The sequence below is a fragment of the Salvelinus fontinalis genome, chromosome 36, assembly GCF_029448725.1.
Source record: "Salvelinus fontinalis isolate EN_2023a chromosome 36, ASM2944872v1, whole genome shotgun sequence".
NCBI classification, from domain to species: Eukaryota; Metazoa; Chordata; class Actinopteri; order Salmoniformes; family Salmonidae; genus Salvelinus; species Salvelinus fontinalis.
The window spans coordinates 14052896-14076834 of record NC_074700.1 but is presented as its reverse complement, the minus strand read 5'-3'; the positions used below and the strand labels follow the sequence as shown (position 1 = coordinate 14076834).

The window sequence follows — 23939 nt, the reverse complement described above, 5'->3', positions numbered from 1 at the left end:
AACTGTGACAGCATGGAATTCAAAGGAGGCGATAGACAGATGGGTAAGGGGAGAAAGAGAGAATGACCACTTGGGAGAGATGAGGATCCCGGTGCCACCACCCCGCTGACCAGAAGGTCTCGGCTACGTCATGGTAACTAGGGCCCTGAGTTTCTCCCTGTGAGGCTACGTCATGGTAACTAGGGCCCTGAGTTTCTCCTGGTGAGGCTACGTCATGGTAACTAGGGCCCTGAGTTTCTCCTGGTGAGGCTACGCCATGGTAGTAGGGGCCCTGAGGTTCACTTGGTGAGGCTTCGTCATGGTAACTAGGGCCCTGAGTTTCTCCTGGTGAGGCTACGCCATGGTAGTAGGGGCCCTGAGTTTCACTTGGTGAGGCTTCGTCATGGTAACTAGGGCCCTGAGTTTCTCCTGGTGAGGCTACGTCATGGTAACTAGGGCCCTGAGTTTCTCCTGGTGAGGCTACGCCATGGTAACTAGGGCCCTCAGTTTCTCCTGGTGAGGCTACGTCATGGTAACTAGGGCCCTGAGTTTCTCCCTGTGAGGCTACGTCATGGTAACTAGGGCCCTGAGTGTCTCCTGGTGAGGCTACGTCATGGTAACTAGGGCCCTAAGTTTCTCCTGGTGAGGCTACGCCATGGTAACTAGGGCCCTGAGTTTCTCCTGGTGAGGCTACGTCATGGTAGTAGGGGCCCTGAGTTTCTCCTGGTGAGGCTACGTCATGGTAGTAGGGGCCCTGAGTTTCTCTTGGTGAGGCTACGTCATTGTAGTAGGGGCCCTGTAGGTCTAGTAGTCACCTGACCAAGAGAGATCTGAAGGTCCTGTGTACATAACACACGTGTACTCAGTCCCATAGCGCGGCACACAATTTGGCCCAGCGTCGTCCCGGTTAGGGGAGGGTTTTGCCGGTGTAGGCCGTCATTGTAAATAAGAATTTGTTCTTAACTGACTTGCCTAGTTAAATAAAGGTTAAATAAATAGAAAATCTATAATTCAGTGCATTCGGAAAGTATTCAGACCCCTTGACTTTTTCCAGATTTTGTTATATTACGTTTTTGCAAATTTATAATAAAAAAAAATACAGAAATACCTTATTTACATAAGTATTTAGACCCTTTGCTATGAGACTCGAAGTTAAGCTCAGGTGCATCCTGTTTCCATTGATCATACTTGAGATGTTTCTACAACTTGATTGGAGTCCACCTGTGGTAAATTCTATTGATTGTACATGATTTGGAAAGGTACATACCTGTTTATATAAAGGTCCCACAGTTGACAGTGCATGTCAGAGCAAAAACAAAGCCATGGGGTCGAAGGAATTGTCCGTAGAGCTCCGTGACAGGATTTTGTCAAGGAACAGATCTGGGGAAAAATACCAAAACATTATTGCAGCATTGATGGTCCACAAGAGCACAGTGGCCTCCATCATTCTTAAATGGAAGAAGTTTAGAATCACCAAGACTCTTCCTAGAGCTGGCCACCCGGTCGAACTGAGCAATCGGGGGTGAAGGTCCTTGGTCAGGGAGGTGACTAAGAACCCGATAATCACTCTGACAGAGCTCCAGAGTTTCCCTGTGGAGATGGGAGAACCTTCCAGAAGGACAACCATCTCTGCAGCACTCCACCAATCATGGTAGAGCGGCCAGACGGAAGCCACTCCTCAGTAAAAGGCACATGACAGCCCGCATGAAGTTTGCTAAAAGGCACCTTAAGGACTCATACCATGAGAAACAAGATTCTCTGGTCTGATGAAACCAAGAGTGAATTCTGTGGCCTGAATTCCAAGTGTCACGTCTGGAGGAAACCTGGCACCATCCCTACAGTGAAGCATGGTGGTGGCAGCATCATGCTTTGGGGATGTTTTTCAGCAGCAGGGACTGGGTGACTAGTCAGGGGGGAAAAATTAATGTGCAGATAGATCCTTGATGAAAATCTGCTCCAGAGCACTTAGGTCCTTCCAACGACCTAAGCACACAGCCAAGACAACGCAGGATTGGCTTCGGGACAAGTCTCTGAATGTCCTTGAGTGGCCCAGCCAGAGCCCGGACTTGAACCTGATTCAACATCTCTGAGTGACCTGAAAATAGCTGTGCAGCAACGGTCCCCATCCAACCTGACAGAGCTTGATAGGATCTGCAGAGAAGAATGGGAGAAACTCCCCATTACAGGTGTGCCAAGCTTGTAGCGTCATACCTAAGAAGACTCAAGATTTTAATTGCTGCCAAAGGTGCTTCAACAAAGTACTGAGCAAAGGGTCTGAATACTTATGTAAATGTGATATGTCTAAAAACCTGTTTCCCCTTTGTCATTATGGGGTATTGTGTGTAGATTGATTCATACACTTAGGTTGGAGTCATTAAAACTCGTTTTTCAACCACTCCACAAATTTCTTGTTAACAAACTATAGTTTTGGCAAGTCTGTTAGGACATCTACTTTGTGCAGGACACAAGTAATTTTCCAACAATTGTTTACAGACAGATTATTTCACTTAAAATTCACTGTATCCCAATTCCAGTGAGTCAGAAGTTTACATACACTAAGTTGACTGTGCCTTTAAACAGTTTGGAAAATTCCAGAAAATTATGTCATGGCTTTAGAAGCTTCTGATAGGCTAATTGACATCATTTGAGTCAATTGGAGGTGTACCTGTGGATGTATTTCAAAGCCTACCTTCAAACTCAGTGCCTCTTTGCTTGACATCATGGGAAAATCAAAAGAAATCAGCCAAGACCTCAGAAATAAAATTGACCTCCACAAGTCTGGTTCATCCTTGGGAGCAATTTACAAACACCTGAAGGTACCATGTTCATCTCTACAAACAATTGTACGCAAGTATAAACACCATGGGACCTCACAGCTGTCATACCACTCAGGAAGGAGACACGTTCTCTCTCCTCGAGATGAACGTACTTTGGTGCGAAAAGTGCAAATCAATCCCAGAACAACAGCAAAGGACCTTAAAACAGTAAAACGAGTCCTATATTGACATAACCTGAAAGGCCGCTCAGCAAGGAAGAAGCCACTGCTCCAAAACAGCCATAAAAAAGCCAGACTACGGTTTGCCACTGCACATGGGGACAATGATCGTACTTTTTGGAGAAATGTCTTCTAGTCTGATGAAACAAAAATAGAACTGTTTGGCCATGATGACCATCGTTATGTTTGGAGGAAAAAGGGGGAGGCTTGTAAGCCGAAGAACATCATCCCAACCGTGAAGCAGCATCATGTTGTGGGGGTGCTTTGCTGCAGGAGGGACTTGTGCACTTCACAAAATAGATGTCATCACGTGGCAGGAAAATTATGAAATAGATGGCATCTTGAGACAGGAAAAGTATTTGGAAAAATTGAAGCAACTTCTAAAGACATCAGTCAGGAAGTTAAAGCTTGGTCGCAAATGGGGTCTTCCAAATGGACAATGACCCCAAGCATACTGCCAAAGTTGTGGTAAAATGGCTTAAGAACAACAAAGTCAAGGTATTGGAGTGACCATCACAAAGCCCTGACCTCAATCCTATAGATAATTTGTGGGCAGAACTGAAAACGCGTGTGTGCAAGCCAGAAGAACTTCAAACCTGATTCAGTTACACCAGCTCTGTCAGGAGGAATGGGCCAAAATTCACCCAACTTATTGTGGGAAGCTTGTGGAAGGCTACCCAAAACGTTTGACCTAAGTTAAACAATTTAAAGGCAATGCTACCAAATACTAATTGAGTGTATGTAAACTTCTGACCCACTGGGAATGTGATGAAAAGAAATAAAATCTGAAATAAATCATTCTCTCTACTATTATTCTGACATTTCACATTCTTAAAATAAAGTGGTGATCCTAACTGACCTAAGACAGGGAATTTTTACTAGGATAAGTTCAGGAATTGTGAAAAACTGAGTTGAAATATATTTGGCTAAGGTGTATGTAAACTTCCGACTTCAACTGTATGCTGTACGTACACTCACACACACTGTACACCCGTGCATGCTGTATGTACGCACACACCAGACTAGTCTAGCGTCACTTCATTATGACCGGCAGGGTGTGTGATGTGTGATTGCTCTGAGAGCCCCTGGCCCAGCTCATTTCACTGGTAGCGCAGAGGCCAAATGATTCTAATATACTTACACACACACACACACATCTCCAATACTTCTCAGGGCCCCTGCTGTCCGTATGGGCGATCGACCCCATCCACCCAATTAAAGACGGTGCTTAGTTCCTGATCAATGGGTGGGAAGAGGCCCCATAGCATAGCTGATGACTGCAGCATTAACTCTCTTATACTCCTCTGTACCCCTAGTCTATTATGGTGGGAGGGGGTACAGCCAAAGGAACCGTAGATAGAGACATACTATGTATGCGTCTACTTGTGATTCATTCAGCATTTTCTCACCGATGCTGATCTCTAGCCCCGTTTATACTGGATGCTAACATGCGTCCTTCGTCTCTGATCGTGTCCGTTTACACTTAGAAGATCTGATCAACATCAGTTCACAATGCATCTTTTAATCGTCTCCACCTGGCTAAATGTGTGGGCACAATCAGGATGTAGACAAGATCAGAACAAAGGACGCTTGTTAGAACCAGGTATAAACGGAGATTCTGTGATCCCTTCTCTGGCCTCCTATAACCTTGTAGTATCTTACACAGGGTTTGTGTAGGCATTCACATACATGTCAGTAGGAAGTCACTATCCCTGATTTATCATCATGGAGGCTAGCCAGATCTAACACACTAGCCACATCACCTACGACTGTATCTTAGCATAAGACTGAGCTGCTGCAATGACGTTGTGTGTTATTTTCCAGGATACCAGTTAAGTACAAGAGTGGGTAGTTGGAACTGTTTACAGCCAATAATGTTTCAGTAGTGTTCTTTCACTTTTCGTTTAACTTCAAGGAGGGACCTTGAACTGAAAATACCTCTGTCTGCAAGATAACCACCTTTAAAAAATGAATCACATTCCAACTCCTATCTCAAGACAGTCTTCCCTGGCTAGGAGAGGATAGGAGAGAGGAGGAGAGAGGAGGAGAGGTGCTAAATAAAGAAGTGCTGATACATCTCTCTCTCTCTCCCCCACTCTCTTCTCCCCCACTCTCTCTCTTCTCCCCCCACTCTCTCTTCTCCCCCCACTCTCTCTCTTCTCCCCCCACTCTCTCTCTCTCCCCCACTCTCTTCTCCCCCCACTCTCTCTTCTCCCCCCACTCTCTCTCTCTCCCCCACTCTCTTCTCCCCCCACTCTCTCTTCTCCCCCCACTCTCTCTCCCCCATTCGCTCTCTTCTCCCCCCACTCTCTCTTCTCCCCCACTCTCTCTCTCTCCCCCACTCTCTCTTCTCCCCCCACTCTCTCTCTCTCCCCCACTCTCTCTTCTCCCCCCACTCTCTCTCCCCCACTCACTCTCTCCCTCCCTCTCTCTCTCTCTCACTCTCTCTCTCCCTCTCTCTCTCTCTTTCTCTCTCTCACTCTCTTTCCCCCACTCACTCTCTCCCTATCTCTCTAACTGTCTCTCCCCCACTCTCTCTCTCTGTCATACTCTCCCCCACACTATCCCCCCCTCTCTCTTCTCCCCCCACTCTCTCTTCTCCCCCCACTCTCTCTCTCTCTCCCCCACTCACTCTCTCCCTCACTCTCTCTCTCCCTCTCTCTCTCACTCTCTCTCCCCCACTCACTCTCTCCCTATCTCTCTCTCACTGTCTCTCCCACACTCTCTCTCTCTGTCATACTCTCCCCCACACTCTCTCTCTCTCCTCCAGTCAGATATCACTCTGAAGCTGTCACCCACACAGCCAATATCACAGTCTATATTGGGTTCAGTCATAGGGCATGGAAAGAGAGGAGGAGGAGTGGTGGAGTGAGAGTGGAAATGAATGATGGAGATAGGGAGAGAGGAGAAGGAGGAAGAGGAGGAAAGATGGAGAGCGTAACAGGGGTGAGGTCTTACGCGTCTACAGACCTGTTTTTACACTAAGAAGTACTACAGAGGAGGGGAGTGTATGTGTTGTTGTGTGGTGTGAGCGTCTGCCTGGGAAAGCCAGGCAGTGCAGGGATACATTGAAATGTTTCACCCTCCCGGCCTGCGAGCCCGGTCAGGCAGCCCAGTCCTGTCCCTTAGTGCTGACACACACGGACACGCATACCACAGACACACATACACACACCCAGGCTGTCACAGAGTGAAAGGCTGTTCTCCTGCGAGAGGCTCCAGCCCAGCGAGAACAAGGAGACCTGGACCACCTGTCTGTCCTTCAGCCACCACCTTGACTTCATGAAGCAATAAACCAGGGGTTAAAGCTCTCACACCACACTGAGGGATGGAGAGAGACAAAGAGCAGTGTGGAAAATTAAGACAGAGGATCGATCAAAGTTTACACAATGGGAGAGATATGTGGGGACAGCCATGAATCAAAGGGGTGTGTTTCTGGTAGGGCAGGACCCCCCCCCCCCTATTTTGCTGTGGTCACATTCTGAGGTGATCTGGTGTGTTAGTATGTGTTAGCAAGCAGAGGTCGCTGTATTTGGTTGAAATAGCCCTGGGGGAGGTCAGTCGATATGGTGTGTGTACAGTGGGGCAAAAAAGTATTTAGTCAGCCACCAATTGTGCAAGTTCTCAAACTTAAAAAGATGAGAGAGGCCTGTAATTTTCATCATAGGTACACTTCAACTATGACAGACAAAATGAGAAAAAGAATTCCAGAAATTCACATTGTAGGATTTTTAATGAATTTATTTGCAAATTATGGTGGAAAATAAGTATTTGGTCACCTACAAACAAGCAAGATTTCTGGCTCTCACAGACCTGTAACTTCTTCTTTAAGAGGCTCCTCTGTCCTCCACTCGTTACCTGTATTAATGGCACCTGTTTGAACTTGTTATCAGTATAAAAGACACCTGTCCACAACCTCAAACAGTCACACTCCAAACTCCACTATGGCCAAGACCAAAGAGCTGTCAAAGGACACCAGAAACAAAATTGTAGACCTGCACCAGGCTGGGAAGACTGAATCTGCAATAGGTAAGCAGCTTGGTTTGAAGAAATCAACTGTGGGAGCAATTATTAGGAAATGGAAGACATACAAGACCACTGATAATCTCCCTCGATTTGGGGCTCCACGCAAGATCTCACCCCGTGGGGTCAAAATGATCACAAGAACGGTGAGCAAAAATCCCAAAACCACACGGGGGGACCTAGTGAATGACCTGCAGAGAGCTGGGACCAAAGTAACAAAGCCTACCATCAGTAACACACTACGCCGCCAGGGACTCAAATCCTGCAGTGCCAGACGTGTCCCCCTGCTTAAGCCAGTACATGTCCAGGCCCGTCTGAAGTTTGCTAGAGAGCATTTGGATGATCCAGAAGAAGATTGGGAGAATGTCATATGGTCAAATGAAACCAAAATAGAACTTTTTGGTAAAAACTCAACTCGTCGTGTTTGGAGGACAAAGAATGCTGAGTTGCATCCAAAGAACACCATACCTACTGTGAAGCATGGGGGTGGAAACATCATGCTTTGGGGCTGTTTTTCTGCAAAGGGACCAGGACGACTGATCCGTGTAAAGGAAAGAATGAATGGGGCCATGTATCGTGAGATTTTGAGTGAAAACCTCCTTCCATCAGCAAGGGCATTGAAGATGAAACGTGGCTGGGTCTTTCAGCATGACAATGATCCCAAACACACCGCCCGGGCAACGAAGGAGTGGCTTCGTAAGAAGCATTTCAAGGTCCTGGAGTGGCCTAGCCAGTCTCCAGATCTCAACCCCATAGAAAATCTTTGGGGGGAGTTGAAAGTCCGTGTTGCCCAGCAACAGCCCCAAAACATCACTGCTCTAGAGGAGATCTGCATGGAGGAATGGGCCAAAATACCAGCAACAGTGTGTGAAAACCTTGTGAAGAGTTACTGAAAACGTTTGACCTCTGTCATTGCCAACAAAGGGTATATAACAAAGTATTGAAATAAACTTTTGTTATTGACCAAATACTTATTTTCCACCATAATTTGCAAATAAATTCATAAAAAATCCTACAATGTGATTTTCTGGATTTTTTTTTCTCATTTTGTCTGTCATAGTTGAAGTGTACCTATGATGAAAATTACAGGCCTCTCTCATCTTTTTAAGTGGGAGAACTTGCACAATTGGTGGCTGACTAAATACTTTTTTGCCCCACTGTATGTACAGTGCATGTGTTGTTATGACCATGGAGCTCTGACGCATGATTAATGTGGGGTTAGCTGCAGCCTGCCCTATCTCCTCTGTTCTCCGTTGCCCCTCTCTCTCTCTCTCTCTCTCTCTCTCTCTCTCTCTCTCCCATCACTTAACCTTCTTTTTCTTACTTTGTGTTTTCTTTCCCGCCTCCCATTTTCAACCTTTTTATCACCTTTCGTTTTTTCTTCTCTGTCACTATCTCTTTCTTCTCATCTTCCTCTCCTTCATCTGCTCTCTTTGTCTCTCGGTTGTCTTTCTCTGACACACACAGAGCCCCCCCACAGACACACACACACGTGTTCACCTGTTTATTTAACTATTAGGTCTATTTTGTTAGATTTCCCAGACGGAGAGACAGAAAAACAGACAATGCCTTTAAAAAGCGCAGCAGCAGCACATCAGAGACAGGCAGCAGGCACAGACCACTTTATCCCTCATCAGGTTTAACCTTTTGTAGTGTCTTTGTAGAGGTGTGTGTGTGTGTGTGTGTGTGTGTGCTGTAGTGCCCCTTCTCCCTCACCCTGACAGATGAATGAATGGAATACGCCTGGCTGTTTGATGTGGAGATGACCTACTGATAAAGGCGATTCCTCAGAGTTCATCTCAGGTTAAAGGAAAGAAAATGGTCAACTCTCCTCCTCCCTAAATAAATGAAAAGGTCCTTGGTGGGGTGGGGGGGTTCTTTTTCAGGCCCTTGTAGTTCTAGTGCACTGTCTGCGCTTTTGCCCCAGAAAGCCAGGATGATGCCTGTCCTAGGCTCCTAGCAGCTCTCTGCATTGTTTATCTTCGTTTTCACACCTTCTTCAGTCTGTTGTGGTTGGTGGTGTGAGACGATGCTGTTGTGTCTCCGAGGCTGACGCTAATCACATCTACTTTAAACACGGTGAATCGTTTGTCTGGTTTTGACAGAGTGCGCGTGTTGTGTTGTGTGTGTGTGTGTGTGTGTCTGTTACTCTCTTTATTCTTGCCCTCCAGGCTTATCACAGTACACAGCTGGGGGAACGTGGACTAACCTGTGAACGGCCGTGCTTTGTTCAGATGCTGGGTCACGGAGGCTGTAGGGACGTGACCCGAGCTAGGGTGGCACAACAAACTGAATAAACACACAGATAATCTGGGAGGGGGGGGGGGGGGGGGCCATGTATTCCTGCGTCACTGACTGACCTTCATGTTGCAGGCGTGTGGTTGCGTGCGTGTTCCACACCACCGGTGAGCCTAACAACACGTTAGTGACATCACGCACTGTGCTGGTCCCAGAATAGCTACAGAGCTGTACTGCAGTACGGTTGGTCCAGTCTTCTCTCTTCTTATTGGATCTTGTCATCAGACAGACAGTGGGACCAGTCTGGCGCCTAACTGATTTGATTCAGAGGGAAGAATGTTGCCTCGTACTTCCACTGATTTGCGAGCTTATATAAATATGTTTCGCTGCACGTAGCAGGCTAGAACAACAAAAAATGCCTATTCAAATTCTATGAGACGGAACGTCTCATCAGCTAAATGAATTGACATACCACACAGTGCTCCCTTTCATGCACTGTGTTTAAAGAAGAATGTGATATTAAGCGGTGTGAAACACAGCCTTGTGTTTTTCAAAGACGGCCAGGGTTCTGGCGGCTGTAGTGTTTGTAGGGTGCTGCTCAAGTTCATTTCCTCCAGAATGAGGAAAGCAGCTAGCGAGGGCCCCGACCCGGGCCGTCCAGGCGCTAAAGGTATCATTGAGATGATGAATACTGTGCTACACACCCACATCAGCTAGCGTTTCATCTGACTCATTGGAGGAATAAAGCCTTCTAAACTTCAAACGACTCTCTTTCATCTGAAGTTAGGAGAGAGGGAGGGAGAGAGACTCACAGATGTTAACCCCCCCCACCCATCCCCCCGACCTTGGTTCCAGTCGTTCCCTGTTCTGTTGTGAACACCTCATAACCCCTACACGCCAGACTTGGGTCCATATCTCCCTGTAAGCTCTCCCCATCCCTCATACCTGGCTGTGACGTTTGTGTGAGTTTCTGTGACTTGTTCTTCATTGCTCATGCCTTGGCCATGTGTGTGTGTGTGTGTGTGTGTGTGTGTGTGTGTGTGTGTGTGTGTGTGTGTGTGTGTGTGTGTGTGTGTGTGTGTGTGTGTGTGTGTTGTGTGTTGTGTGTTGTGTGTGTGTGTGTGTGTTGTGTGTGCTGTGTGTGTGTGTGTGTGTGTGTGTGTGTGTGTGTGTGTGTGTGTGCTGTGTGTGTGTGTGTGTGTGTGTTGTGTGCTGTGTGTGTGTGTGTGTGTGTGTTGTGTGTGCTGTGTGTGTGTGTGTGTGTGTGTTGTGTGTGTGTGTGTGTGTGTGTGTGTGTGTGTGCGCTGTGTGTGTGTGTGTGTGTTGTGTGCTGTGTGTGTGTGTGTGTGTGTGTTGTGTGTTGTGTGTGCGTGGTGTAGCCCTATGCGCTCCAGTCTCTTCTCACGGCCTCCGCCTCTTTGACCCAGCTTCCATTTTCCCAGCGCTAACGGAAACGTTTGTGTCTGAAAAGCTGCGCTAGGGATTATCTTTCCATCAGGAAAAGAATGAAGTGTGAAAAGCAATCTGAAAAACACCCCACTGCCATATAGAAGTTTGGAAGAATGCAATTATGCCAATGACAGATCATTTTTGAACTTATCCCTTACTCGTATGGAAGCGATGGTGAACTGTTTGAAAGAATAAAAGACAGCTTACATTTCTGTAGCTTTCTTTCTCTTTGTTTCACCCCCCATCTCCCTGTCTCTCTCTATCCTCTCTTTCTTTCTGTCTCAGGTATTCTTGTAAAGGCTAGGTCCTGGACCAGACCAGCATCTGTTCTTTGGTCAATGCAAAGACCTGCTAGAGGTGAGGTCTAGTTCAGGACCATACCACCTCCACCATACACCCTTAACCCTCTCCAATTGGCATACCGCCCCAACAGTCTGCCTTATCCCACCTGGACAAGAGAATGATGTTCATCGACTACAGCTCAGCTTTTAACACCATAGTGCCCTCCAAACTCGTCACTAACCTTGGGTCTGAACCCCTACCCTGTGCAACTGGATCCTGGACTTCCTGACGGGCTGACACCAGGTGGTGAGGGTAGGCAACAACCCCTATGCCACACTGATCCTCAACACAGGGGCCCCTCAAAGGTGTGTATCAAAGCCAAGACAGAGATTAAAAAGCAGCTTCTATAACCAGGCCATCAGACTGTTGAACAGCCATCATGTCTACCAGGTGATGCACACTCACTGACACAAAACACACACACAAGCTATCACACACACACACATTCAAATCAAATCTTATTGGTCACATACACATGGTTAGCAGATGTTAATGTGAGTGTAGTGAAATGCTTTCGCTTCTAGTTCCGACAGTGCAGTGATATCTAACAAGTAATCTAACAATTTCCCAACAACTACCTAATACACACAAATCTAAAGGGGTGAATGAGAATATGTACATATATGTACATGGATGAGCGATGGCCGAGCGGCATAGGCAAGGTGCAGTAGATGGAATAAAGTACAGTATTTATATGTGATATGAGTAATGTAAGATATGTAACATTATTAAAGTGGCATTGTTTAAAGTGACTAGTGATCCCTTTATTAAAGTGTCCAGTGAGTGGGTCTCAATGTAGGCAGCAGCCTCTAAGAGTTAGTGATTGCTGTTTAGCAGTCTGATGGCCTTGAGATAGAAGCTGTTTTCCAGTCTCTCTGTCCCAGTTTTGATGCACCTGTACTGACCTCGCCTTCTGGATGATAGGTGGGTGAACAGGCAGTGGCTCGGTGGTTGTTGTCCTGGAGGGAAGGTAGTTTGCCCCCGGTGATGCGTTGTGCAGACCACACACACAAACTCACACACACACACTCACCCCCACACACACACCCCCCACACACACACACACACACACACACACACACACACACAGCTAATGCTGCTGTCCCATGTTATAGACATTGAACCACTGTCACTTCCCATTTCACACTGTGTATTTAAATACTGTATTCCCGAGATTGTACTTCAGTTACTGTTTATACACGCCACATATTTATTGATATACTGGGTTCTTGACATAGCTTACTCTTAAATATCTAGTGATGTACATATAATTCCTAGTAGATCTAGTGCTGTACGTATCATTCCTAGTAGATCTAGTGCTGTACGTATCATTCCGAGTAGATCTAGTGCTGTACATATCATTCCTAGAAGATCTAGTGCTGTACGTATCATTCCTAGTAGATCTAGTGCTGTACATATAATTCCCAGTAGATCTAGTGCTGTACATATCATTCCCAGTAGATCTAGTGCTGTACATATCATTCCTAGTAGATCTAGTGCTGTACATATCATTCCTAGTAGATCTAGTGCTGTACATATCATTAATAGTATATCTAGTGCTGTACATATAATTCCCAGTATATCTAGTGCTGTACATATAATTCCCAGTAGATCTAGTGCTGTACATATCATTCCTAGTAGATCTAGTGCTGTACATATCATTAATGGTAGATCTAGTGCTGTACATATCATTAATAGTAGATCTAGTGCTGTACATATCATTCCTAGTAGATCTAGTGCTGTACGTATCATTCCTAGTAGATTTAGTGCTGTACATATCATTAATAGTATATCTAGTGCTGTACATATCATTCCTGGTAGCTCAAGTGCTGTACATATCATTCCTAGTAGATTTAGTGCTGTACATATCATTAATAGTATATCTAGTGCTGTACATATCATTAATAGTAGATATAGTTGTAAAGGCGTTCCTCTCTCTCTTCATAAGAAGAGGAGGAGTAGTGATCGAGCCAAGGCGCAGCGGGTTGTGAATACATGAAGAATTTTATTTACAAGACGAAACAAAACAAACTATACTTGATTAAACTAACAAAATAACAAAACGAAAGTAGACAGACTTAGCACGACGAACTGAACTAACACACGCAGAACGAACGAACAAGTACTTACTACAAACACTCACGAACAAACCGAAACAATCCCGTATGGTGTAACATAGACACAGAAGACAGGAGACAATCACCCACCACGAACACTGTGACAACGCCTACCTAAATATGACTCTTAATTAGAGGAACGCCAAAACACCTGCCTCTAATTAAGAGCCATACCAGGCAACCCAAAACCAACACAGAAACAGAAAACATAGAATGCCCACCCAACCTCACGTCCTGACCAACTAACACACATAACAACTAACATAAATAGGTCAGGAACGTGACATTACCCCCCCCATAAGGTGCGAACTCCGGGCGCACCAGCACAAAGTCTAGGGGAGGGTCTGGGTGGGCATCTAACCACGGTGGTGGCTCAGGCTCCGGGCGAGGTCCCCACCCCACCATAATCCATCCTAGCTTCCATCTCCCTCTAAGAATGTCCACCCTCCTTTTACCCCCATAAAATCTTCTTAGTATCATCACTGATAGGGACAGCACCGGGACAGAGAGATAGATCAAGACAGAGGGATAGATAAGAATATAGAGGTAGATCAAGATAGAGAGGGAGATAATGATAGAGGGGCAACTCCGGACTGAAAGGCAGCTCCGGACAGAGAGACAGCTCTGGACTGATGGGCAGTTCTGGGTATCTAGCCGTTTCAGGCTGAAGGGCAGCTCATGGCTGACTGACGAATCTCGACGCTCATGGCTGGCTGACGGCTCTCGACGCTCATGGCTGGCTGACGGCTCTCGACGCTCATGGCTGGCTGACGGCTCTCGACGCTCATGGCTGGCTGACGGCTCTCGACGCTCATGGCAGGCTGACGGCTCTCGACGCTCATGGCAGGCTGACGGCTCTCGACGCTCATGGCAGGCTGACGGCTCTCGACGCTCATGGCGGGCTGACGGCTCTCGACGCTCATGGCGGGCTGACGGCTCTCGACGCTCATGGCTCTCTGACGGCTCTGGCTGCTCATGGCTCGCTGGCGGCTCTGGCAGATCCTGTCTGGTTGGCGGCTCTGGCAGATCCTGTCTGGTTGGCGGCTCTGGCAGATCCTGTCTGGTTGGCGGCTCTGGCAGATCCTGTCTGGTTGGCGGCTCTGGCAGATCCTGTCTGGCGGGCGGCTCTAGCGGCTCCTGTCTGGCGGACGGCTCTAGCGGCTCCTGTCTGGCGGACGGCTCTGTAGGCTCATGGCAGACGGGCGGCTTTGCAGGCTCATGGCAGACGGGCGGCTTTGCAGGCTCATGGCAGACGGATGGCTCAGACGGCGCTGGGGAGACGGATGGCTCAGATGGCGCTGGGGAGACGGATGGCTCAGATGGCGCTGGGGAGACGGATGGCTCAGATGGCGCTGGGGAGACGGATGGCTCTGGCCGGATACGGCGCACTGTAGACCTGGTGCGTGGTGCCGGAACTGGAGGCACCGGGCTAAGGATAAGCACCTTCCTACTAGTGCGGGGAGCAGGGACAGGGCACACTGTACTCTCAAAGCCTACTCTATCCCTAATGCGAGGTACCGGCACTGGTGACACCGGGCTGAGGACAAGCACATCAGGATTAGTAGGGGGAGAAGATACAGTGTGTTCAGGGCTCTGGAGACGCACAGGAGGCTTAGTGCGTGGTGCCGGAACTGGAGGCACCGAACTGGATACACGCACTACAGAGAGAGTGCGTGGAGGAGGAACTGGGCTCAGGAGACGCACTGATAGCCTAGTGCGTAGTGTAGGCACTGTAGGTACTAGGCTGGGGCGGGGAGGTGGCGCCGGAAATACCGGACCGTGGAGGCGTACTGGCACTCTTGAGCATTGAGCCTGCCCAACCTTACCTGGTTGAATGCTCCCGGTCGCCCGACCAGTGCGGGGAGGTGGAATAACCCGCACCGGCCTATGTAGGCGAACCGGGGAAACCATGCGTAAGGCCGGTGCCATGTATGCCGGCCCGAGGAGACGCACTGGAGACCAGACGCGTTGAGCCGGCCTCATGACACCTGGCTCAATACCCAATCTAGCCCTACCAGTGCGGGGAGGTGGAATAACCCGCACTGGGCTATGCACTCGTACAGGAGACACCGTGCGCTCTACTGCGTAACACGGCGCCTGCCCGTACTCCCGCTCTCCACGGTAAGCCTGGGAAGTGAGCGCAGGTCTCCTACCTGCCCTAGGCCCACTACCTCCTATCCCCCCCCCAAGAAATTTTTGGGAATTACTTACGGGCTTTTTGGGCTTCCGTGCCAGACGCGTTCCCTCATAGCTCCGGTTCCTCTCTCCGGTAGCCTCTGCTCTCCTCAGTGCCTCCAGCTGTTCCCATGGCTTTTCGGGCTTCCAGCCACGTCTCCTTGCTGCCTCCTCAAACCACCGCTCCTGGGCTTTAGCTGCCTCCCTCTCTTCCTGAGAGCGGCGATTCTCTCCTGCCTTAGCCCAGGGACCTTCTCCATTCAATATCTGCTCCCAAGTCCAGGAGTCCTTGTTTTCCTGTCCCTTACTCCAATTACTCCGCTGCTTGGCTCTGGAATGGTGGGTGATTCTGTAACGGCGTTCCTCTCTCTCTTCATAAGAAGAGGAGGTGTAGTGATCGAGCCAAGGCGCAGCGGGTTGTGAAAACATGAAGAATTTTATTTACAAGACGAAACGAAACAAACTATACTTGATTAAACTAACAAAATAACAAAACGAAAGTAGACAGACTTAGCACGACGAACTGAACTAACACACGCAGAACGAACGAACAAGTACTTACTACAAACACTCACGAACAAACCGAAACAATCCCGTATGGTGTAACATAGACACAGAAGACAGGAGACAATCACCCACCACGAACACTGTGACAACGCCTACCTAAATATGACTCTTAATTAGAGGAACGCCAAAACACCTGCCTCTAATTAAGAGCCATACCAGGCAACCCAAAACCAACACAGAAACAGAAAACATAGAATGCCCACCCAACCTCACGTCCTGACCAACTAACACACATAACAACTAACATAAATAGGTCAGGAACGTGACAATAGTGCTGTACATATCAATAATAGTAGATCTAGGGATGCACATATCATCCCTAGTAGATCTAGTGCTGTACGTATCATTCCTAGTAGATCTAGTGATGTACATATCATTAATAGTATATCTAGTGCTGTACGTATAATTCCCAGTAGATCTAGTGCTGTACATATCATTCCTAGTAGATCTAGTGCTGTACATATCATTCCTAGTAGATCTAGTGCTGTACATATCATTAATAGTATATCTAGTGCTGTACATATCATTCCCAGTATATCTAGTGCTGTACATATCATTCCCAGTAGATCTAGTGCTGTACATATCATTCCTAGTAGATCTAGTGCTGTACATATCATTCCTGGTAGATCTAGAGCTATACATATCATTCCTAGTAGATCTAGTGCTGTACATATCATTCCTAGTAGATCTAGTGCTGTACATATCATTCCTAGTAGATTTAGTGCTGTACATATAATTCCTAGTAGTTCTAGTGCTGTACATATCATTAATAACAGATCTAGTGCTGTACATATCATTCCTAGTAGATCTAGTGCTGTACATATCATTCCTCGTAGATCTAGTGCTGTACATATCATTCCTAGTAGATCTAGTGCTGTACATATAATTCCTAGTAGATCGAGTGCTGTACATATCATTAATAGTAGATCTAGTGCTGTACATATCATTCCCAGTTGATCTAGTGCTGTACATAGCATTCCTAGTATATCTATTGCTGTACATATCAATCCTAGTAGATCTAGTGCTGTACATATCATTAATAGTAGATCTAGTGCTGTACATATCATTCCTAGTAGATCTAGTGCTGTACGTATCATTCCTAGTAGATCTAGTGCTGTACATATCATTAATAGTAGATATAGTGCTGTACATATCAATAATAGTAGATCTAGTGATGCACATATCATTCCTAGTAGATCTAGTGCTGTACGTATCCTTCCTAGTAGATCTAGTGCTGTACATATCATTCCTAGTAGAACTAGTGCTGTACATATCATTAATAGTATATCTAGTGCTGTACATATAATTCCTAGTAGATCTAGTGCTGTACATGTCATTAATAGTAGATCTAGTGCTGGACATATCATTCCTATTAGAGCTAGTGCTGTACTTATCATTCCTAGTAGATCTAGTGCTGTACATATCATTCCTAGTAGATCTAGTGCTGTACATATCATCCCTAGTAGATCTAGTGCTGTACATATCATCCCTAGTAGATCTAGTGCTGTACATATAATTCCTAGTAGATCTAGTGCTTTACATATCATTCCTAGTAGATCTAGTGCTGTACATATCATTCCTAGTAGATCTAGTGCTGTACATATCATTCCTAGTAGATCTAGAGCTATACATATCATTCCTAGTAGATCTAGTGCTGTACATATCATTCCTAGTAGATCTAGTGCTGTACATATAATTCCTAGTAGATCGAGTGCTGTACATATCATTAATAGTAGATCTAGTGATGTACATATCATTCCTAGTAGATCTAGTGATGTACATATCATTCCTAGTAGATCTAGTGCTGTACATATCATTAATAGTAGATCTAGTGATGTACATATCATTCCTAGTAGATCTAGTGCTGTACTTATCATTCCTAGTAGATCTAGTGATGTACATATCATTCCTAGTAGATCTAGTGCTGTACTTATCATTCCTAGTAGATCTAGTGCTGTACATATCATTCCTAGTAGATCTAGTGCTGTACATATAATTCCTAGTAGATCGAGTGCTGTACATATCATTAATAGTAGATCTAGTGATGTACATATCATTCCTAGTAGATCTAGTGATGTACATATCATTCCTAGTAGATCGAGTGCTGTACATATCATTAATAGTAGATCTAGTGCTGTACATATCATTAATAGTAGATCTAGTGATGTACATATCATTCCTAGTAGATCTAGTGATGTACATATCATTCCTAGTAGATCTAGTGCTGGACATATCATTCCTAGTAGATCTAGTGTTGTACATATCATTCCTAGTAGATCTAGTGCTGTAAATTCATCCAGTGTAGATATGTATAGATTGCATGTTCAGCCTGGTCACCCATGATACAAGTGAGTCAGTATTCGACGTCCATCCATGTATGAGTACGTTGGGAGATGACCTGGAAACCGGCCACCGCAGTTAATACCTTATCTTAATCCTTACCTTAACCATACGGAGTTAATACCTAACCTTCACCCTTACCTTAACCTTACGGAGTTAATACCTAACCTTAACCCTTACCTTAACCATACAGAGTTAATACCTAACCTTAACCCTTACCTTAACCATACAGAGTTAATACCTAACCTTAACCCTTACCTTAACCATACAGAGTTAATACCTAACCTTAAGATTTCAGATGCCTTAACTTAACCTTAAACACTTCGAAGTTGGACATTTGGAGCAGCGTTTGAGAAACATGGATGAACGTCTAATTCGGACATGAGACTGTGAGAGCTGGTTGGGGTTTTGATACTAATACAGTACTGTTTGGGTTGTTAATTGTATTCGTCCCACAGTTTTTATAACACCTGCTAAACTGTGTATGTGACCAAGAAACTTTGACTTGATTTGACATACAGAAACACATTTACACACACCACACACACCCAGCCAAGTTCCCGATCACCTATTAAAATAAGTGTAAATATTCATACAGTGCCATCAACTTCATCTCACCTTTACTAAATTCTCCACATTCACTACATGTCTCAGTCTCACACTCCTTTCTGTTTACTGTATTTCCTCTTTCCATGACCATCACTTTCTATTTGCCCTCCCTCCCTATGATTATACTGTCACACTGTGCTGCCACTATGCTGATTCATGTGTTTGTGTGTATCTGTGTGCTCACGTATGTTTGCTCATGTGTGTGTTCGTGCACGTTTGTGTGGTCAACTCGTGTGTGTGTGATCTGTGCCCACCGCACCCTATACCCTATCTCCTCTCCTCTCCCAGGTGTGTGACTGCCAGCAGCCGTTTGCCAGGCGGGAGGAGGGTGAGCAGATGCCCCTACCCTGCTTGGCCGGGCGCCGGGGGGCGGAGGTTACCCGCAGCCTGCTGGAGATGGAGGCCACCTTCGGACGCAGCCTGCAGATCCTCCAACACGTTCGCAAGGGCATCCTAAAGAATACCTCCTGGCATGATGACTACAGCAGGTACTGTCTGTCTGTCTGTCCTGTCTGTGCTGTCTGGGGCGGCAAGTAGCCTGGCTGGTAGGAGCGTTGCGCCAGTAACCGTCTGTCTGCCTGCATGTCTCTTTTGTTTAAACATCTCCTGGCATGACGGCTGTCTGATACTGTCTGATGTTCTGTCTGTCTGTCTGCCTGCCTGTCTGCCTCTCTCTCTCTCTCTCTCTCTCTCTCTCTCCCTCTACCTGTCTGTACTGCCTGCCTGCCTGCCTGCCTGCCTGCCTGCCTGTCTCTCTCTCTCTCTCTCTATCTCTCTCTCTCTCTCTCTCTCTCTCTCTCTCTCTCTCTACCTGTCTGTACTGTTTGATGTTCTGTCTGCATGCCTGCCTATCTCTCTCTCTCTCTCTCTCTCTCTCTCTCTCTCTCTCTCTCTCTCTCTCTCTCTCTCTCTCTCTCTCTCTCTCTCTCTCTCTCTCTCTCTCTCTCTACCTGTCTGTACTGTCTGATGTTCTGTCTGCCTGCCTGCCTGCCTATCTCTCTCTCTCTCTCTCTCTCGCTCTCTCTGTCTCTCTCTCTCTCTCTCTCTCTCTCTCTCTCTCTCTCTCTCTCTCTCTCTCTCTCTACCTGTCTGTACTACCTGTCAGCCTCTCTCTCTCTCTCTCTCTCTCTCTCTCTCTCTCTCTCTCTCTCTCTCTCTCTCTCTCTCTCTCTCTCTCTCTCTCTCTCTACCTGTCTGTACTGCCTGCCTGCCAGCCTGTCTCTCTCTCTCTCTCTCTCTACCTGTCTATACTGTCTGATGTTCTGTCTGCCTGCCTGCCTGCCTATCTCTCTCTCTCTCTCTCTCTCTCTCTCTCTCTCTCTCTCTCTCTCTCTCCCTCTCTCTCTCTCTCTCTCTCCCTCTCTCTCTCTCTCTATCTCTCTCTCTCTGTCTCTCTCTCTTTCTCTCTCTCTCTCTCTCTCTCTGTCTCTCTCCCTCTCTCCCTCCCTGTCAGACTACCTCCTGGTAAAACGGCTACAACAGGTCAGTTTGTTTTACTGTAGTGTCTATCTATAGAAGCCTTTCTACTTCTGCCTACTGTTGTGTTCTTCCTAGTTGTGACTGTCTGTCAATGATAGTCTGTAGACTTTCTACTTCGTCGTCTGCCTTGTATAGGCCTATACTTAGTTGCGTCTGTCTGTAGTAAACAGATGTATTCCCACCACTGCCACACCACACACTAATTCCAAGCTTAGCCTAATACTGACATTATGTCAGTGGCTCGATGGTGTAGGAGTTGGGATCAATGCTAGTTTAGACGCTGGACTCTACTGTCCCCACCTCTCTGACACACAGCATTAATGCATAGTTGGTATGTCTTTTAGATGAATGACCCGTGCTGCAGTGACTACTTCTACCCAGATTGCACCCTATTTTCTACATAGTGCCCTTTGACCTAAACTCGTTGAAATCGTTGAACCACTTGGGACCTATCTATCAGTGGAGAGACCTCTCTAGGTCCCTATGGGCCAGCTAGAGCTATACAGGTTTATACAGCAACGCCCCTTATTGTCATTATTGTCATTCAGAGTTACGGTGTATGTGTGTGTGTGTGTGTGTGTGTGTGTGTGTGTGTGTGTGTGTGTGTGTGTGTGTGTGTGTGTGTGTGTGTGTGTGTGTGTGTGTGTGTGTGTGTGTGTGTGTGTGTGTGTGTGTGTGTGTGTGTGTGTGTGTGTGTGTGTGTGTGTGTGTGTGTGTGTGTGTGTGTGTGTGTGTGACCTGGTCCTCAAGGGACTGTTTATCCCCCCTGCCTCCCCATCTCTGCGCCAGGGTAGCGGGGTCTTGGGAACAGGGTCTGTGTGTGTGATGTGGTTGATGAATGGGGGTCACTGGAGGTCGTAGGATTGGGATGTTGTTGCCAAGACAAGCAGCTGGGCTTGTTTCAGGGCCAGGTGTTTCATAGCCACTCAGGACATTACTATTAGTCCAATTAATACTAGCCTACACTCTGTGTGTGTGTATGTGTGTGTGTGTGTGTGTGTGTGTGTGTGTGTGTGTGTGTGTGTGTGTGTGTGTGTGTGTGTGTGTGTGTGTGTGTGTGTGTGTGTGTGTGTGTGTGTGTGTGTGTGTGTGTGTGTGTGTGTGTGTGTGTGTGTGCGACAGAGTTTTCACTTACATGTGTGAGAATCTGTTTGATCCATGTTTTGTGTGGGTCACCGTTTCACCAAATCATCAATCATGTGTGTCTGTACGTGTTTAATGCTTGAACCGCTGGGCCTCATCATTCTGACTGCTACATTCCAACAGGGTAATTCATACATTTCATATATGCTATCGCAAAAAAATAATAATTTGGTTGTGTTTATAAAGGCCTTGGGTGTAACGAGTGCGCTGAGACTGAGGAAGCAAGTTCAGGGAGGGAGTGTTTTAATAAATAAAAGAAACAATGAACACAAAACACAAACAACGCACCGACATGAAAACAGAGTCAATAACACCTGAGGAAAGAACCAGGGGGAGTGACAGATAGAGGGAAGATAATCAAGGAGGTGATGGAGTCCAGGTGAGGGTCATGAGGCGCGGGTGGGTGACACGATGGTGACAGGACCTAGAGGCCGGAGAGGGAGTATACGTGACAGTACCCCCTCCCCGACATCTGGCTCCAGCCTTCAGGACGCCGTCAAAGGGGACGGAGGCATGAGAACCTGAAAGCCGGCTGAGGCAGGGGAGCCCGGCGAGCCGGCGTCATTCTCTGACACAAAAAAATAAATACAAAAACTCTCTGATGCTTCCCTTAGGTGAGGCGTTATTCTGTAACGTGTGCGCTGAGAGTCGGGAAGCAAGTTCAGAGAGGGAGTGTTTTAATACATAAACTCAACAATGATCATAGGACAGTGTTTTAACAGTTGACACAATTTTCGTAACTTTCACTTGCTTGACACACTTTGACCAACCTTTGTTTAGTTTTAGTGCGTAATAGTCTCCAGTTTTGTCTTTATTGTGTCCCGTGGTCTTTTCATTCTTCAGCACCGTTGTGGAGTACAACAGCTATGCAGGTGCCTTATTTTATACAGAGGGAGGGAGGGTGTTCCCATCTCTCTTTGTTCATGGTGCCGGCCAGACTTGGTCTTTGTAAGCAACTTGTTCGCCAATGACAGTGATGTTTCTGCCCTTCCACAAGCCTCATCACCAGATTCTCCCAACACTCGCTCACCTGCTGCCCGATGTGGATATTTTCCCAGATATTGAAAGCCGTTCAGCATGTACAATTATGCACACTCTCACTGTGTAGCCTACTCCAAGTAGGTCAATGTAGACTGATACGACTGATATTCAGTGGACTGATATGGTTCAGTACAATTGAAAGGCCTGCCCCATTCCTCATTTACAATTGGTGATTACGTAATTATGCATTATTCGCATCCCCTCATCAACTCACCCATTCTCCCCGTCATACTTTACTTAATTTATTCAATCTGTTGTTATATGTGTGAAATTAGTTGATAGTATAGTTTAGGAATATAGTTTAGGTTCAGTTTCCAAAGACAATTATCGGGGTGATTATCAGCTGGGCACTTACAACTGTAGGAAGAAAGGGGGGCCTTCATTTTTCTCTGTGTTGAAGGGTCGATCACGCCCATTGCCACGCCCATGCCACGCCCACCACCTAAGCCCCTTTTTGATCCAGAAAAAACCCTGGTGTGGGTGGGTGTGAAAGATCCGGAGGAGAACCTGATCAGCACAGCGTTTGAAACCGTCATCACGGAGGGCTTTCAGCTGCTAGATGTCTTCAAGCACCTGTCTGCCTGCAAGGTACAGCACACACACATACTCAAGCGTGCATGCACACACACACACAGGCGCATAACCATGCACGCGCACACACACACACACACACACACCTGCATTCAAATGCCCATTCACTTCTCCAATCCACTTGTTTTTAGGCCTGTGACGATACCAGCATCACAATATTTATTTGTCAATAATGAAAACACAAAGCAGACCATCCTTTTTGGTCTTTTAAAAACCTGCTGTATGTAAAATACTGTGTGCTATAGCTTGGATGATAAATACATGTGACTCTGGATGACAACATAAGGGCTGTTTTCCTAAAGAAGGTAAATCCGCTTTGTGTGTTGTTTCCTTGTCACGATACTGGACCTACGGCTTTTATGGATCACAAAGTAAAGCCCTATATACTTTACGTAGCCATAACTTTACTTTACAAAACCTATTGTCTTTGTGTTTCCTTACGGCTGGCCAGCACAGAAGCACATTTTTCCTAAGTGCATGCAGCATCTTCCGTTCTATCACTGTAATACTTGGTGAATATTATTTTTCAACAGTAGCAAGCCTGTGTAGATTACCCATCCTCTGGTGCTTTTTACAGCTTAGTGTATGGTCGCCAGCAGCATGTAGCTCACTGTAAAGGACTTCCTCACGCTCAAACATGTACTGTCTGGGAGTCATTTTATAACAGAGATAAACACTCCAGAGTAAATACACACTCTCTCTGACTCTTTCTCTGTCTCTCTGTTTATGACTCTCGCTTTCTCTCTCTCTCTACACTCTTACACTCTTCGGCTGTCCCTATAGGAGAACCCTTTTTCGTTCCAGGTAGAACACTTTTTGGTTTCAGGTAGAACCCTTTTGGGTTCCATGTA

The 23939-nt window shown here is 46.4% G+C and overlaps 1 pseudogene; it reads left to right on the top strand.

The window, feature by feature from the left end:
- LOC129835426 (dynein axonemal heavy chain 2-like) overlaps window positions 1-23939 on the top strand; it is a 214451-nt pseudogene that overhangs the window by 14311 nt on the left and 176201 nt on the right.